General features: G+C 45.6%; 1 protein-coding gene across 1 annotated transcript in view; it reads right to left on the bottom strand.

Annotated features, from left to right (window-relative positions):
• The window catches only part of GJC1 (gap junction protein gamma 1), a 47,480-nt gene that overhangs the window by 3,571 nt on the left and 26,275 nt on the right, over positions 1–17,634 (bottom strand). The gene's annotated exons all lie outside the window — the stretch shown is intronic.

Genomic DNA, 17,634 nt, shown 5'->3' on the forward strand with positions numbered 1-17,634 from the left:
ACTGCCTCTACATTGAGGGGCAGCATAGTAAATGCAGGGAGCCTACAGGGAATCCTGTTGACTATTCTCCTTTGCCTCTGCTTGCCATTTAAGGCACAGCATTCACAGTTCAGAAGGTCTTCTTTAAAACAGGCAAACCTAAATGTAAACTCTGGGCAAAAATCTTGGTGCTCCTTCTTTTACAAGTGGATCAGACCGGCTTCATATCGGGGGAAGGGCACTGACAAAATATTCATCGCCTTTTTCTCAATCTTTCGGCTGCTCATGACAATGCTGGCACAAGGGTGGTGGCCTCTTTGGACGCGGAGAAGGCCTTCAACTCTGTCCAATGGCCTTTTCTCTGGGGCGTGCTGCGCAGGTTTGGATTCTGGCCAAGATTTCTCCAATGGTTAGGCATGCTTTACAAAACTCCTAAGGTTCATACTAACAATAGGAATTCAGCATTATTTCCCCTGGGCAGAAGTACCCGACAAGGGTGTCCTCTATAGCCGAGCTTATTTGCTTTGTCACTTGAGCCTCTGGCCATTCTCGTACAGGACTGCCGGCTCGTTGGAGGTTGGCGGATCGGCCCCCTGGAGGAGAAGATCGCTATATGCTGATGACACCCTGCTTTACTTAAGCAATGCAAGCCCCTCCCTGCAGGCTGCCCTGGCAAGCTTTGACAAATTTGTGCATTTTCCCAGCATACGGATAAACTGGAACATGATGGACCTCTTTCGGTTGGACCCTGAGGCCAAGGTCGCGGCAGCTCCTACCCCCTACTTTGGATTGAAGAAATTAAATATATTTGGGCATATGAGTGTCAAGAGATTTCAGTAGGTGCCCAGCGTTATTATCCAGAGGTTATCTTTGTGAAATAGACGTACGAGTCCTGCCAGAATTGCTACAGAGGTTGAAAGGGTGGGGGGTCAGCCTGTCAGTGCTCAGACCATACGCTACATCACATTGTTCTGCATGGCTGTCATCCCAGAAGGAAGCCTCTTCTAAAGATGAAGCACAAGAAAGCCAGCAAACAGTTTGCTGAAGACGAGCAGACTAAGGACATGGATTACCGGAACCATGTCCTGTGGTCTGATGAGACCAAATATAAACTTATTTGGTTCAGATGGTGTCAAGCGTGTGTTGCGGTAACCAGGTGAGGAGTACAAAGACAAGTGCCTACAGTCAAGCATATTGGTGGGAGTCTCATGGTCTGGGGCTGCATGAGTGCTGCCGGCACTAAGGAGCTACAGTTCATTGAGGGAACCATGAATGCCAAGATGTACTGTTACATACTGAAGCAGAGCATGATCCCCTCCCTTCGGAGACTGGGCCGCCGGGCAGTATTCCAACATGATAACGACCCCAAACACACCTTCAAGATGACCACTGCCTTGATAAAGAAGCTGAGGGTAAAAGGTGATGGACTGGCCAAGCATGTCTCCAGACCTAAACCCTATTGAGCATCTGTGGGGCATCCCCAAAACAGAAGGTGGAGGAGCGCAAGGTCCATCAGCTCAGTGATGTCGTCATGGAGGAGTGGAAGGGGACACCAGTGGCAACCTGTGAAACTCTAGTGAACTCCATGCCCAAGAGGGTTAAGGCAGTGCTGGAAAATAATGGTGGCCACACAAAATATTGACACTTTGGGCCCAATTTGGACATTTTCACTTAGGGGTGTACTCACTTTTGTTGCCAGCGGTTTAGACATTAATGGCTGTGTGTGGACTTATTTTGAGGGGACAGCAAATTTACACTGTTATACAAGCTGTACACTCACTGCTTTACATTGTAGCAAAGTGTAATTTCTTCAGCGTTCTCACATGAAAAGATAGAATAAAATATTTTACAAAAATGTGAAGGGTGTACTCACTTTTATAAGATACTGTATATAGGGTTGCACCGATACTAGTATCGGTGCAGATATAGCAAGCACTTGCAGACCGTTCACAGACGCCCTCTATGCAATCTGACAGAGCTTGAGCTATTTTGCAAAGAAGAATGGGCAAAAATGTCACTCTAGATTTGCAAAGCTGGTAGAGACATCCCCAAAAAGACTTGCAGCTGTAATTGCAGCGCACAATGGTTCTACAAAGTATTAACTCAGGGGGGCTGACTACAAATTCACGCCACACTTTTCACATATTTGTATAAAAAAAAAAAATTGAAAACCATTCATCATTTCCTTCCACTTCACAATTATGTGTCACTTTGTGTTGGTCTATCACATAAAATCCCAATAAAATAAATTTATGTTTTTGGTTGTAAAATGTGGAAAATTTCAATCGAACAGCAAACTTTCACAGTAAATAAAGAAAAAAAGTGCTGAGGAAAATAGTTGATCCATGCCTTACAGATGGGAACACTAAAGAAATACTACAATGCCCAGAGTTTAAACGATTTTCCTACCACCACATCCACAAAAGATAGCAACAAATAATCAATACCTCCTCAAAACTGAGAACAGAAATTTGTGTGATTTTTAGGTCTCATACACACGGACGTTTTTACAGTGGCGTTTTTGAGCTATTTTTTTTGCAGCTTAAAAACACCACTCCATGTTATTTAATGGCCTCATAAACAACATAGTGTTTCTGAGCTGTAACAGGCATTGGCGTTTTTAAGCTCCAAAAAAAAACCCAGGAGCAGCTCGACCTGAGGCTCCAGCGCTAGAGCTGTAAAAATGGCAGACGCCAGTAAAAGGTGTTAAACGCGGTTTAACAAGGCTTATCGCTGTATACACAGTGTTAAGCCTCGTCCAGCGATTCTCTGCCTCTATTCAAAATCAAATGGTTCTCTTTGGGAATAGAAGTTGCACCAGAAGTCGGATCAAGATAATATGACTTGCAGTGCGACTCGTGTGCTCAGAATCTTGAAGGGAAAAACCCTGCCAAAAATAAAAAAAAATAAATAAATTTTGTGTGAGGTCCCCCCCCCAAGACGATACCAGACCCTTCGATCTGGATCTTTAGGGGAATTCCCACACAGCAAAAAAATGGCGTGTGGGTCCCCCCAAGATCCATACCAGACCCTTATCTGAGCACACAGCCCAGAAGGTCAGGAAAGGGGGGGGGGTGAACGTGCGCCCCCCCCGGATACCAGGCCACATGCCCTCAACATGGGGGGTGGGTGCTTCGGGTCAGGGGGCGCCCTGCACCCCCCACCCCCAAAGCACTTTGTCCCCATGTTGTTTAGGACAAGGGCCTCTTCCCGACAACCCTTGGTCGGTGGTTTTCAGGGTCTGCGGGAGGGGGCTTATCGGAATCTGGAAGCCCCCTTTAACAAGGGGCCCCCCAAATCTTGGCCCCCCACCCTAGGTGAATGAGTATGGGGTACATTGTACCCCTACCCATTTACTCCAAAAAAGCGTTAAGAAATAAAAACACTAGGTTTAAGTAATTTATTAAATCAGCTCCAGCGTCTCTTCCGATTTCATCTCCCCTCTCCGGCGATGTCTTCTCCCTCTTTTCCCTCTGTTCTTCTTCCAATGTTGACTCGACGCGATCCCCCAGTGTAATGCTTGGTACGCCGTGTGCAATGACTTATATTGGCATGGGGCAGGGCCAACCGATGATGCAATTTGGAGGCCATAGAAGACCGGCAGAGGGAGAAGACGTCGCCAGAAGTAGGGAGAAGAGCCGAAGCTGCCTTAATGAAATACTTTAAAAACTGGTGTAATGTGTTTATTTTTGACACTTTTTTTTCTTTTAGGTGAATGGGTAGGGTAACGATGTACCCCATACTCATTCACCTAGGGTGGGGGGCCGGAATCTGGGGGGCCCCCTTGTTAAAGGGGGCTTCCAGATTCTGATAAGCCCTCGCCTGCAGACCCCGACAACCAACAGCAAAGGTTGCCGGGAAGAGGCCCTTGTCCTCATCAACATGTCCCAAAGCACCCACCCCCCATGTTGAGGGCATGTGGCCTGGTATGGTCCAGGAGCGGGGGGGGGGCACTCGCTCGTTCCCCCCCCCCCCCCCCCCTTTACTGACCTGCCAGGCTGCATGCTCGGATAAGGGTTTGGTATGGATCTTGGGGGGAACCTCACGCAAAAAATGTTTTTACATTTTGTCGGGGTTCCCCTTCAAGATTCTCAGCACACAAGTCGCACCGCACGTAGTGCGACTTCTATTCAAATCCATGGGCTCCCATAGGAAACCATTGATTTTGAATAGAGGCAGAGAAGCACAGCTAAAAGCTAGCGTAGCTAAACGCGCACTGACGCCAATGCAAAACGCGGATAAAATCGATTTTAATGCTGTTTTTTTTCCTGGCGTTGGTACTAGCTTTACAGCTCATTTTTTAAAACGTCCGTGTGTATGAGGCCTTATGGTGGATAGTCTGCTGAAGAAATGTCAATACCAACCTTTTATTGACATTTAGCCACTAGACAAAAGGTTTAGCCGCTAAAAGCAATTTACTTTTATTTCAGAACACCCCCTATCCTGAAGAAGCATTCCACAATGAGTTTGAGAACTCTTCCACAGCAGGGAATGGGATTATCGGACCTCTGTATGTTACAGTTATATTTTGAGACTCAGGTGGTACCAGAACCATTGTTGACCCCCAGGTTAAATTTGTTATGTCATGATGCTGTGGATGGGTCTCTAAGGGTTGTGTTAAGAGGAGCCATATGGTTTTGAATATTGTTTTTAATGATAGTGAGGCTAGTGTTGCCTTTTTAGCAGATCTGTTGTACTGACATTTATTTGAGACTATCCACCTTAAAAATCCCACACATTTCTCGGTTTTTAGGCTGTATTAGTTATTTGAACACAGAAGAACCTCACCCTTTTTAGAACATGCCTCCTAGAAACTGAAGGACCAAAAAGTTCAGGACAAATGATTTGCCAGGAACAAAAGCGCATAAATTCTTTTACATTTTTTGGGCCCAAAACGATCACTTAACTATTTCTTTTGAGCAGTGACCTGTGCTACGTTTTAAACCTTATGCTAGAAGTAAATATGTTTTACCATATTGCTATTTGTCACTTTCCCTTTCCTTCTGCTGCAATGGTCCTCATGCAGATAGGGTAACAAGGCTGCCTTTGCATGCGCTGTATGTGTGCCTACTCAAGCAGGGACACCAATGATGGGGAACTATTCCTCCCACTGACACCAATGATGGGGTTTTATTTCACCCACTGACACCAATGATGGGCTCATACAGTGCATCCGGAAAGTATTCACAGTGCTTCAGTTTTTCCACATTTTGTTATGTTACAGTCTTATACCAAAATTGATTAAATTCATTATTTTCCTCAAAATTCTACAAACAATACTTCATAATGACAACACGAAAAAAAATTTGTTTGAAATGTTTGCAAATGTATTAAAAATTAAAAAAACGAAAAATATCACATGTATATAAGTATTCACAGCCTTTGTTCAATACTTTGTTGAAGTACATTTGGCACCAATTACAGCCTCAAGTCTTTTTGAGTAAGATCCTACAAGCTTGGCCCATCTATTTTTGGGCATTTTCTCCTACTCTTCTTTGCTCCTCTCAAGCTCCATCAGGTTGGATGTGGAGCGTCGGTGCACATCCATTTTCAGATCTCTCCAGAGATGTTCAATCGGGTTCAAGTTTGGGCTCTGACTGGGCCACTCAAGGACATTCGCAGAGTTGTTCCGTAGCTACTCCTTTGTTATCTTGGCTGTGTGCTTAGGGTTGTTGTCTTGTTAGAAGGTGAACCTTCGCCCCAGTCTGGAGGTCCAGAGCGCTCTCTGGAGCAGGTTTTCATCAAGGATGTACATTGCTGCATTCATCTTTCACTCAATCCTGACTAGTCTCCCAGTTCCTGCCGCTGAAAAATATCCCCACAGCATGATGCTGCCACTATCATGCTTCACTGTAGAGATGGTATTGGCCAGGTGATGAGCGGTGCCTGGTTTCCTCCAGACATGACGCTTGCCATTCAGGCCAAGGAGTTCAATCTTTGTTTCATCAGACCAGAGAATGTTGTTTCTCATGGTCTGAGAGTCCTTCAGGTGCCTTTTGGCCTTTTACTGAGGAGTGGCTTCCATCTGGCCACTCTACCATACAGGACTGATTGGTGGAGAGCTGCAAAGATGGTTGTTCTTGTGAAAGGTTCTCCTCTCTCCCCAGAGAAATGCTGGAGCTCTATCAGAGTGACCATTGGGTTCTTGGTCACCTCTTTGACTAAGGTTCCTCTCCCCTGATCTCTCAGTTTGGCCGGGTTATCCACTCTAGGAAGAGTTATGGGGGTTCCAAACTTCTTCCATCTATGGATGATGGAGGCCACTGTGCTCATTGGGACCTTCAATGCTACAGACATTTTTCTGCACCCTTCCCCAGGACTGTGCCGATACAATCCTGTCTCTGAGGTCAACAGACAATTCCTTGAATTTCATGGCTTGGTTTGTGCTCTGACATGCACGGTTAACTGTAGGACCTTATATAGACAGGTGTGTGCCTTTCCAAATCATGTCAAATCAACTGAAATTACCACAGGTGGACTCCAATCAAGTTGTAGAAACATCTCAAGGATGATCAGTGGAAACAGGATGCACTTGAGCTCCATTTTGAATGTCATGCCAAAGGATGTGATTACTTATGTATATGTGATTTTTTTCGTTTTTATTTTTTAATAAATTTGCAAAGATTTCAAACTTCTTTCACGTTGCCATTATGGGATATTGTTTGTAGAATTTTGAGGAAAATAATGAACTTACTCCATATTTGAATAAGGCTATAACATAACAAAAATATGGAAAAAGTGAAGCGCTGTGAATACTTTCCGGATGCGATGTATATCCCAGGCTGGTCAACAGACACGAATCCGCCTGAAAACTTTATGTTAAGCATCATTCACTTATTTTTTGCAGGTTTAATAACCTGCAGCTTAACAATAACATTCCAACCATATTTCCTTAAAGGCACAAAGGATCAGTCAAAATTAAAACCAAGGCAAGGCTCCCAGTATTACTTATGAAGGATAAGTGAATAGGGAATACAATTCTATGTTTTTACAAAGCAAAGTCTAAACATCTGCTTTAAATTGATGCATTTACAGGCTAAACAACCCATTGGGCCCCTCACCTCAAACTGCTGCGTGAAAATGGCCTGTCGTGCAAACTAATTAAGACAACCTTCAATGACAGTTAAATATAAACACAACTAAAATAATTAATCTTGTGTCACTTTAGTCCGCTTAATTGAAAGCTGGTTAAAATTGCCTGAAAATATAGTAGTGTGCAAGGCCAGCATTAGAGTGGTCACTGGGACAGAACAAAGAGGAAGCCTTTTCAACAGGGACACAGATAGCACTAAATCCAAGTCATTGGTTCCAATCTTTCCCCACTCTACCCAAAATGTACACCTGGCATGTACTGCTATTTACAGGGGTGGACTTACCATTTGTGTAGACCAGGGGTCTCCAAACGTTCTAAACAAAGGGCCAGTTTACTGTCCTTCAGACTTTAGAGTGGCCCAGTCAGTGGGAGTAGAACATATCCTGGCATCAGTGGGAGTAAACAATGCCCTATTTTGGGTATTTGAGAAATCGTGCCCCATCATTGGCATTAGTGGGAGGAATAGTGACCCATCATTAGTGTCAGTGGGAGGAATCATGTTCCATGGATAATGTCAGTGAGAGGAAAGGTACCCCAAAAAGGAAGATAAAGGCAAGTAAAGGATACCACTGTTGTAGACTGAGTAACTCTACAAGGTCCTTCCGAGACTTAGGGGTCCATTCAGGACAGATGTGGGCCAGATAGGTGTAGGGACAAACTGACTCTCCCCCCCTTCATCATTTTTACACAAACATGAGCACTGTTCAGTTCTATCTAGCAATCCATTCAATATTATTATTATTATTATACAGTATTTATATAGCGCCAACAGTTTACGCAGAGCTTTACAACATGAGGGCAGACAGTACACTTACAATACAAAGCAATACAGGAGGGATCAGAGGGCCCTGCAAGTTAGAGCAATACACCGTAAATATGTATTTTACTTGGTCAACAGTTGAATGAGAGGGCCAAAGTCTGGTATTGCACTGGGGCCCCTTAGTGGATGGGGACAGAGGACGTTTTCTAACATCCCGCATGTGCACCGCCTGAGTGTGAAAGCACTCATTGCAATGAATGGGAGGCAGTTTTCAGAGGCTATTTCTATTGCTAAAACGCCTGAAAACTGCCTCAGTGTGAAAGGGGTCTTACGAGTCAATTGCCACAGCCACCTATGGAGAATTTGGGGCCTCCTGGAACACACTAGAGCCATAAATACTGATGACACCATGTGTACAGTCTTTTAATCATTTTCCATTACATGATTAAAATAAATAAATATAGAGTAAGGCCCCTTTCTCCAGCAGACTGATTGGGTCCGCCTGTCAGTTTTTCAGGTAGACCCGATCGGACCACCTATTGTCCTTTATGGGGCGGCGGACGTTAGCAGAGATGTGTCCGCTGACACCCGCCGGGCATCCAATTCCAATCTGACGAAACCTGCTGAAAACAGGACGTATGGCGCTACGCTTGCTATCCATCCAGCAGATAGGATCGGATGACAATCGAATGGAAACGGACATGCAGTCCGTTTCCATCCGACCGCCCCATAGGGAGGAGCGGGCTATGTCCATGTCTGCTCTGTATAGCTGACACGGACCTGTCATCCACCTGCTCAGCGGGGAACAGGCAGATTCCGCTTGGATGGATTTCCCCCATGTGAAAGGGGCCTACAGCATTGTTTTTTAACCATTGCCGACCGTCCGCCACAGTTATACTGCGGCAGAATGGCACAGGCAGGCGAATCGCTGTCATGGTACGTCGGTACCATAGGCAGCCACTAGGGGGGGGATGTGCTGCTTGCCAACAGATGCAAGTGCCCGGGGCACACGGAGAACCGGGAGCTGTGTGTGTGTGTAAACACACAGTTTCCAGTTCTGAGGGGAGAACTGACAGATCGTCTGTTCATACAGAGTATGAACCGCGATCTTTCGTCTTCCCTGCACAGTTCACATCCCCCTTCAGTTAGAACACAAACTAGGACACACATTAACCCCTTTACTGCCCCTAGTGTTAACCCCTTCACTGCCAGTGACATTTTTAATCGCACTGATCGCTGTATTAATGCCAATGGTCCCAAAAATGTGTCAAAATTGTCCGACGTGTCCGCCATAATGTCGCAGTCACGATAAAAAATCGCTGATCGCCGCCATTACTAGTAGAAAAAAAAATTAATAAAAATGTCATAAAACTATCTCCTATTTTGTAGACGCTATAACTTTTGCGCAAACAAATCAATATACGCTTATTGCGATTTTTTTTAACCAAAAATATGTAGAAGAATACGTATTGGCCTAAACTGAGGGAAAAAAAATGGGTTTTTATATATTTTGGGGGATATTTATTATAGCAAAAAAGAAAAAAATATTGTGTTTTTTTCAAAATTGTCACTCTTTTTTTGTTTATAGCGCAAAAAATAAAAACCGCAGAGGTGATCAAATACCACCAAAAGAAAGCTTTATTTGTAGGGAAAAAAGGACGTCGATTTTGTTTGGGAGCAACATTGCATGACCGCGCAATTATCAGTTAAAGCGACGCAGTGCTTTGGTCTTTGGCCAGCCAAATGGTCCATGGCTGAAGCGGTTAACAAGCTCTCTTTAAGCTGGGGATAGACAAATCCATTAACCACTTCCCTACCGCGCATAGTGATATGACGGCGGCAGGAACCCTTTGTCCCTCCGGGCTGTCGGACGTCTTTTACTTTCTGAGCTTCTAGGGGGTGTGCGCACGCCACGTCACTAGGCACCCGATGCGCACGCCCTGTGGCCGCGATGTCCGCCGGACACCCATGATTGCCCGTGAGCACAGCAGGACTGTGGATCTGTGTGTTTGCACACACACAGATCCACATCCTGTCCGAGGAGAGGAGACCGATCGATCGGTGTTCCTCTGTACTGGGAACACATGATCGGTCTCCTCCCCTTGTGAGTCCCCTCCCCTTACAGTCAGAATCACTCCCTAGGATATACATTTAACCCTTTCCTTGCCCCCTAGTGTTAAGCCCTTCCCTGCCAGTCACATTTACACAGAAATCAGTGCATTTTTTATAGCACTGATCGGGACCATTCACATTTATGTAGCGAAAATAGTGTCAAAAGTGTCTGAAGTGTCCGCCGAAAAAAAAAACAACAATAAAAATGCCATAAATGCATCCCCTATTTTGTAGACGCTATACATTTTGCACAAACCAATCAATATACGCTTATTGTAATTTTTTTTATCGAAAATATGTAGAAGAATACATATCGGCCTAAACTGAGGAAAAAAATTGTTTTTGTTAATGGGATATTTATTATAGCAAAAAGTAAAAAATATTGTGTTTTTTTCAAAATCGTTGCTCTTTTTTTGTTTATAGTGCAAAAAATAAAAAACCCGCAGAGGTGATCAAATACCACCAAAAGAAAGCTCTATTTGTGGGGAGAAAAATTATCAAAAATTTCATATGGGTATAGTGTTGCATGACCACGTAATTGTCATTCAAAGTGTAACAGCGCTGAAAGCTGAAAATTGGTCTGGGCAGGAAGGGGGTGAAAATGCCCTGTAATGAAGTGGATAACAATGCAGAAAGAATGATGTAGGAGCCAGTAATATTTTAACTGGAACAAGACCAAGCATTCGCTTTAACTCTAGGCTCACATCTATGCGGCGTTGGTTGATGCGTTTTTGCTGTGTATTTTGCATTTTTACACCCGTGTTTTTGAATGTAGTTTTCAAGTCATCAGCTGAATGTAAAAAAAAAAAAAAGAAGAAGAGGAAAGAAGGAATTGCTGGCAAAAAATTAAATATGTCATAAATCGGGAAAAAAATGGCAAGCCCCCCCCCCCCCAAATCCATACCAGACCTTTAGGTTCCCTGCTGATGGCTGAATGTAAAAACAAGCATTTAAAAGGCAATTAGAAAAATAAATGAATATAATAAAAATAAATACAGCATGGGCTTTCTGCAGGTCACCGCAGCTATACACAGTTTGCTATGAAGAAAAAAAAAAAAAAAACGCAATCCTTAAAGTCTTACATGCAAAATGCAATCAGCTGCGGGGAAAAAAAGAAAAAAAAAAAACTCACTAGCTGAAGAACTCATAGATGTGAATGTGTACCACAGGAAACCATGTTAACTGGACTGTAGTGCATTTCTGCAAATCGCACTAACAAAAAATGCATAGGTGTGAAAGGTAAAGATCTGAAAAAGCTCTGGAGCCAAATTTTAGGATTTGTCCATCTCTGCTTAAATACAGAAACTCACAAGCTGCATTTAATTTAGCTATTAAGAATCCTTCAATAAAAAGGACAAAAATTATAACCCAAGCAGAGCTGAAAGACAAAAGCATACCACAAAAGAAAAAAAACACACAATAACAACCTTAGAAGGAAACCCAGCAGAGAATTAGCATTAAGTTAATTTAGCACATATTTGACAAGCTTCCAAAAACTCCAAACTTTCTCCAGCAGGCTACAACAGAATATATAAACAACTTCAAATCTATGCCAGTCTAGCAAAACAGGAACCCTAAAGAGCTACAAATTAAGAGTCCACAGTCCAGCAAGACACTGACATGGAAACCTCGAATCCCTTTCAGCAAGATAAATTGTGGCACAATCTTTACATTGGGTCACGTATAGGAGAGCATTTGATATGAGCATTAACTCAATATTTGCACAAAAAGGAACATGGAAATATTTGCAGCGACAACTGTCAAAAACAAATGCTAAGCAGACACCAGAATCCTCTTCTTTAATTAGCTCATAGAAAACGTTGATGTCAACAATTGTCACTGTTGAACATCTTTCTGAGCTGACATGTTGTGAAGGGCGTGCTGACTCCGCAAGAAGAAAGGCGGCACATACCAGATCACCGGCTAGGCATTAAACAACGTCTATGATCATTTCTGGTCATAGGCACAAGTAAACCCTGAAGTGCGGAATTACAAAAAAAAAAAAAAAATGAAATAAAATTGAATTAATAATAGTTACTTGCTTTTGTTGGACAGAAAACCACTCAACAGCCTCATAAGCCTGATAATGCCTATGATAAATGTAATAATGAACACTAAAACTCGGATTAATGATTTTGGTTTTATTCTGAGGATTGTTTAGGCCTGGATCTCCAAACCTCCAAGTGGAATATCCACCCAGAGTGTGGAATTTAAGACCATATCCAACCAGTAATATCACACATGTATGATTGACGTTGTTGGAAACCATCCCCATCGTGTTGTTCATACCCTGTGCCTGTTCAGTTACAAGAAGCTGAAATCCTCTTTTCTCCCATGTGACTGGGAGCCATTTTTTTTCTTGCATAATAGAAAAGTAAACTTGGATGGTGAAACAGCGATTATTATGTGTAGCAAGAAGAATCAGACCTCCCAACCGTTCTCAGTCCTGGGTACATTACTTATTACAGCACAGCAACATGCTGCAGACTTAGCAAATGAGTATTAAATTTGGGTATCTGATGAACAAGTTAAGAAGAAATTACAGAAAGGAGCAGGGAAGAGAGAAAGGTATTAAAAAAAAAAAAAAAAAAAAAAAAGGGAAGAAGTAGTGTATGTGTTAGTTGGGAGATGTGGCCCCAGAAAACAGAAAATTTTGTTATCAAATACTTACCGTAATTTTCCTTTCCTGATGGACTCCATGGCAGTCTACGTGTGGGTTAACCCTGCCTCCTCTCCAATGCTATAGGACCCCAATCCCATAAACTTGCGCTCACAGGCAGTGACTGTGTTCCGTAACTATCCAACTCTTGATCAATAGGTGGGAACTCTGTCTGCCACAGATTCCATCAGGAAAGGAAAATTACGGTAAGTATTTGATAATAAATTTTCAGTTTTCCTGACAGGCTCCATGGCAGTCTACGTGTGGGAAATAACTAGCCAAACCACACGGGTGGGTATGCTGATCAAAAATAAATTTAATTTGCCCCATCAACCGACAGGATTCTTAAACCAAAGTTCACAGAAGACAGAGAAGCAGGTTCTATCCAATAATGTGACATAAAAAGGTATTAATGGAGGCCCACGAGGCAACTTTGCAGATGACCTCTGGAGCCACATGCCGGGCTGCTGCCCACAAAACCGCCATACCACTGGTGGAATGTGCCGTCACCGCCTCTGGAGGAGCCAAGTCCTTAGCCCTATAAGTCTGCTGGATGGATTGGACGATCCAGGCCGCAATCCTTCTAGTCAATGCCCGCTTCCCTCTTTTATTCCCAGAGTGCAGAATAAACAGGTAGTTAGAATGTCTAAAGGAGGAAGTAGCTTGCAGGTATTCCTTCAGTATTTCCCCTGCATCCAGAGGGTGAGCTTCAGTGGACCCTGGGGCCCTGAATGTAGGTAGGACAATTTATTGGTTCTCATGGAACACTGAAGTAACTTTCGGGTTTGAGCCAAGCATAGGGATGAGGACCACCCGGTCTGGGAAGAAAGTCAGGAATGGTTCTTCATGACTCAAGGACCTGATCTCATAAACCCTTTTGGCCAAAGTAATGGCTACTAGGAAGGCGACTTTTGCAGAAAGGGCTTTGATAGAAAGCAGAGCGGATCCCACGGTACTGAGTCCAGTCAGTGAGTCGAGAACAAGGGGAAAATCCCATTTGGGGAATCTTGGCCTTCTTTGGGGCCCGAGTCTTGCCGCCTCACGGAAGAACTGCCGGATTAGAGGATGAACGGCCCATGATGTTCCGGAGAAGGCTGACAGGGCTGAGACTTGGACCCTGAGAGAGCTGATGGATAGAGACAGATCTAGGTCGGATTGAAGGAAGCCGAGGATATCTTGGACTCCTGGATCTCTGAACGATCTACCCGTAGAGGATGAGAATTCAACAAACTTGGCCCATATTCTCCCATAGACCTTATTTGTGCTTGCCTTTCTCGAGCTCAAGAGGGTAGAAATAACTCTTGATGCGCCCCCCTTGAGTTTCCAGCCTCTCCCTCTCAAGAACCAGACCAGCAGTCTCAGTAACGCTGGGCAAGAGTGCAGGACTGCCCCCTGAGAAAGAAGGTCCAGTCTGAGAGGAAGAGGAACAGGGTCCCAGAAGCTGAGCTGGGTCAGGAGGAGAAACCATAGCCTGTTCGGCCAGTAAGGCACTATCACCACCACCTTGACCGCATCCGCTTGGAGTCTCCATAAAAATCTGAGGATGATCGGGAACGGGGAAAAGGCATATGCCCTGTTGAAGCTCCACCGATCTGTCAGGGCATCTATTCCGAAGGCCTGGCTGCAACAGCCCAGACTATAATACATCCTGATCTTGAAGTTCCAACTTCCAGGACAGGACTTCCAAGGACAGGATCCACTCGAACGTCTCCACATGAAGGGACCACTCGTTGTCCAACTGTGTGCGAGACAGAAGTCCGATTGGACGTTCAGGACTCCGGGGACGAAGACTGATGAGATATTGGCCAGGTTTTTCTGGGCCCAGGACATGATTGGCTCCGGGTGCCCCCTTGCCTCTTCACATAGGAGACCGCTGTGGTGTTGTCTATTCTCAATAAAACGGATTCCCCTTTCAGGAGATGAGTGAAGATTTAAATGGCACACCAGGCTGCCCGTAGTTCCAGGACATTTGAGCCCGGGTTGCGAAAACGGGCATCCCACCTGCCTTGTGCAAGTTCTGACCAGCAGAGGGCTCCCCATCCAGAACCACTGGCATCAGTCGTGACCATGATCCATGAGACGGGGCAATGGAGTAGCATGTGAGCAGATTTCTGCGCTGAAGCCACCAGAAGAGGCTGTTCCTCATCACTGATGTTATGTGAATGGATTGATTGCTGTCCCGAGTTCCATTGCTGGAGAAACCCTGTCTGGAAAGGGCGTAACCTCCACAGAGACCATTTGACCATGGGGGGTCGTAGAGATCATTGTGATGATAATTTATAGGCACTGAGGCCCTCAGGCGTGAGGAGCTCAAAGCCTATGATATTCTCTCTCGAATGACTGGGATCTTCTCCACTGGGAGAAAGATGGTACTTTCCACCGTGTTGAACTGGGCCCCTAAGTATATCAGGCGCTGACCTGGTTCTAGATGGCTTTTCTCCAGGTTTAGGAGCCAACCGAATTCGAGCAGTGTGGCGATAACTTGCTCCCTGTGGATCAGCAGCTGCTCCTCGTCTTGAGATAATAGCAGGAGGTCGTCGAGATGGTGGTACAACCGTATCCCTTTTGTTCTGATGAGGGCCACCACGGCCAGAAGAACTTTAGAAAAGACTCGGGTTAAGGTTGTCAGTCCGAAAGGGAGGTAGGTCAACTGTAGATGCTCTTGCCCGACCCTGAGCCGGAGGTATTTGCAGAATTCGTCTGCCACAGGTATGTGGAAATAGGCATATTTTAAGTTGATTGAGATTAGCCAATCGCCTGGCTGCACGGCTTGCTGGATGGTAGACATAGTCTCAATTTTGAATCTTTCGCATTTTAGGTATGTTCAGGTAAGTTAGGTCTATCACAGGGCGCCATGAACCATTTTTTTTTCTTTTGCACTAAGAAGAGAGGGGAGTATACTTCCTGGAACTCTTCACCTTTCGACACAGGCACCACGGCTCCCTGTGCTATCAGCGAATCCACGTAGGACAGTAACATCTGCTTCTTTTCTTCTGACCGTGGTAGCAGGGTAGAAATAAATCTGGGGGAAGAGTACTGGTGAAAGACCATGTGTGGCCTGTAGAGACCGTCTTAATGGTCCAGTAGTCCGAGATTGAAACCACCCAGACATGCCGGAAGAGAAGCAGGCAAGCCCCCACCCGACCAGCCTGGGAGGGCCCAAGCTCAAAACGACTTAGTCGGCTTACGTCCGCTGGACGCCTGGCTTTTAGCGGGCTTTTGGAAGGATGTCTGGCTTCTATTCCAATTCCTTCTGAAATTCCGGCCGGGCCTGTAAGAGCATGCTTCCCTTGAACGCTCCGTACTGAGTCTTCTCGGCTTGGGCCTCTTCTGTCCTAGCAGATGCCTATCCTGGTGCAAGAAGCCCGACTTCCCACCCGTGGCCCGGGCTATGGTGCTATCCAGCCTGTTGCCAAACAATGAGAGCCCTTCAAAGAGGATCTTACACCAGGCCTGCTTAGATGCTGGATTAGCGAGCCAAAGGCGCAATCATAGGGCCCGCTTAGTCGTGACCGAGGACAGCACAGCCCGGGCCAACAGGCGGATCAGGTCGATAAAAGCTTCTCCCAGGAAGGATGCTGCGAACTTTAATTCCTGGACCGCCGAGCCCCGGGCCAGTTCTTCTGAAACGCCCTTGAGCACGGAGTCCACATCTTCTATCCAGGCTTCCATCACCTTAGACATGGCTGCGAGGGCTAAATGAGGGTTTGCAAGCCATACCAGCGAACCTGTATATCCTCTTGAGGTCTTGATCTATTCTCCTCTCAAGCCCGTCTTCAAAAGGACACAGCATCCTCTAAGGGGAGAGTGACATGTTTGACTAATCGCATTAATGCTGCGTCTACTAGGGGAGCGTTTTCCAGATACTTCACCTCTGCCTTGAAGGGGTATAATCTGCAGGTCTTGCCTGACAAAGGTTTTCTTGTCTACTCTGCTCCATTCTTTGTCAATGATATCCTTTAACTCTGAAAGGAGAGGGAAATTGGAGCGCTCCCTCCCAGGTGCTTAAAGAATTTCTTCGGCTTAGCCGGAGGAGTGGAAGATTCTTCCCACTTAAGGGCCTCTAGTGGTGAAACCAGGGCGAAGTCGAAGCCTCCGACAAATTCATCTCCTTCTTTCTCGCTGTCTGAAGACCCGGGAAATGCGTCGTAAGGCTGGGATGGGCCCGGATCCTCATGGGCCTCATCAGCCAGGGAGCCTGATAGAGTGGTGGACTGGTTCCCCGAGCGGGTTGTACCCCACTTCTTGAGGATTACTGCACCACACGCTTAACTAGTGACTCTGTCAGCTTTCAGCCTCTTTTTCCCCGACCGCCTTGGCATAACATGAGTCACATAAGGACTTGCCCTCTGGGACTTGAGTCCCACATCCTCAGCAGGCTCTGCGATCAGCGGTGGGTGCGGTGTCTGGAGGAGGAATGGGAAAATCTCCTCTGTTGATGGGTCCTAGACAGAGAATCACCTCTGGACATGGATGAGGAAGGTTGACGTTGCGGCCTGGCAAGGTCCCTGCCATCTCGAACGGTAAACTGGCAGTCCTACTTGGACAGGCTAAAAAGGAGAAGGGTAAAAGCATTACATTTGGGGATATGTCCATTCAACTGTGGACCTGGCCCCCCCCCCTCTCACCCCACATACCTGGAGTGTGAGGGCTGGCAGCACGGAGGCAGTGATCTGTCCATGGTACCCTGGCAGACGAATAGGTGACGATCCTGCAGCCTTGTAGGAACACTCATCCTAGGAGAAAGGAATACAAGTGGCAGCGCAGAGAGAGGGAGATAGCTTCCCCTTTAAGAACCATCTGCCAACTCCCGCACCATGGCCCTGGGCTGGAGCTTACCTTAACCTGAGAGCCTGGTGGAGCTGCCCCAAACTGCTCACAGGAATCCTCAATGTGACAGGGGCTCACAGGGATTTTAAAACCCCCCATCGTAGTGACATCACTGCCGTGTCCCGTCTGCGCCTGCGCGGCCACTGGGTCCCTGGCCACACCGTGCATGCGAGAAACCAAGGCTTGGTTTCATTCGAGGAT

This window comes from Aquarana catesbeiana, linkage group LG12 (genome assembly GCF_042186555.1).
Source record: "Aquarana catesbeiana isolate 2022-GZ linkage group LG12, ASM4218655v1, whole genome shotgun sequence".
Taxonomy (NCBI): domain Eukaryota; kingdom Metazoa; phylum Chordata; class Amphibia; order Anura; family Ranidae; genus Aquarana; species Aquarana catesbeiana.